The 1,073-nt window shown below is 67.9% G+C and overlaps 1 protein-coding gene across 1 annotated transcript in view; it reads left to right on the top strand.

The window, feature by feature from the left end:
* The window catches only part of ANKMY1 (ankyrin repeat and MYND domain containing 1), a 38,494-nt gene that overhangs the window by 32,239 nt on the left and 5,182 nt on the right, over nt 1-1,073 (top strand). The window lies entirely within an intron of this gene.

Below are 1,073 nucleotides of genomic sequence, written 5' to 3'. Positions count from 1 at the left end.
CCCCTCCCCTCCTCCCTCCCCTCCCCTTCCCCTCCCCTGGGGTGGCTGTGGGTGGCAGGTGGGTGGGGGAAGGGCAGGTGTTACCTGCCCACCCTCGGAGCCTGTCCTTGGCGGGGGTGGAGGGCTGGCCGACCCCTGTCTTTGGGCTGTGTCCCCAAAGCCCTTCTTCTCTGAGCTCTGACACATGCTGTCACCTCAGTTTCTCCCTCTGTGAAATGAGGCTTTGATAACGGGCCCCACTGTGAGGTACACCCCAGGTCTGGTCACAGCTAGCTCGGCTTGGGGACCTCAGGGCCGGGGCTGGGGGCTGTGAGGCCCGTGTCTGAAGAGCAGCCCAGCTGACATTGTTCCTGCCACGTACCCCACGCGTGTGAGCACAGAGCAGACCTGAGCGTCCCTTCCCGGGGCGCTGGTCACCCAGGGCAGGGCTCCACTCCGGGTGCACCGCCACGAGGGGCCGCTGGCTGGGTCTGGGCCTCTGTGTAGGCCCCTCACCGCCTCCCCCCTGCCAGTTCCCTGTCAGGCAGCCTGTCTGGAGGACGGGAGCCCGAGGGTGCAAGTCTCTCAATAAGGACGTGCTCGAGGCTGCGGCGATGGTCATCTGCCAGTGCCTGCTCCTCGGCCACCTCAGGCTGCTGCCCGGCTCCGGCTGGCCTCACGCAGGAAGTCTGCACCCCCGACCCCACAATAAAGTGTGTCCACTCAGTGTCTTAGCCCTTTCCGCCCACATGGGCAAGCGCAGCGCCTCCCGCGGGCCGGCCACTGTCAGGTGGGTGGGGGGACTGCGGCGGCTCGAGGGCCCTGCCTGTGCCTGGGGTGTCTGGGAGCTTCCCAAAAGCCACGGCCCCGCTCCCCCACGCCCCGCTCAGAAGGGACGGGCAGGGCTGCTCTGCTGTCCTGCCCACAGCTCCTGCCCTCATCCCTGGCTTCTCTCCTCCACGTGCACTTGCTGCCTGCGCGTGCTGGGCCTCGTCCAGGGGGACAGCGGATGTGGAACTCGCCCATGAGGTGGAGGAGGGGCTGGAGCACGGCATGACTGGGGAGTGGGGCAGGGAGGAGGGGAGGGGAAGGGG

Source organism: Pteropus alecto, unplaced genomic scaffold (assembly GCF_000325575.1).
Source record: "Pteropus alecto unplaced genomic scaffold, ASM32557v1 scaffold143, whole genome shotgun sequence".
In the NCBI taxonomy this organism is placed as follows: domain Eukaryota; kingdom Metazoa; phylum Chordata; class Mammalia; order Chiroptera; family Pteropodidae; genus Pteropus; species Pteropus alecto.
Note: the sequence above shows the minus strand (reverse complement) of the source record. Positions and strands in the feature narration are given on the sequence as shown.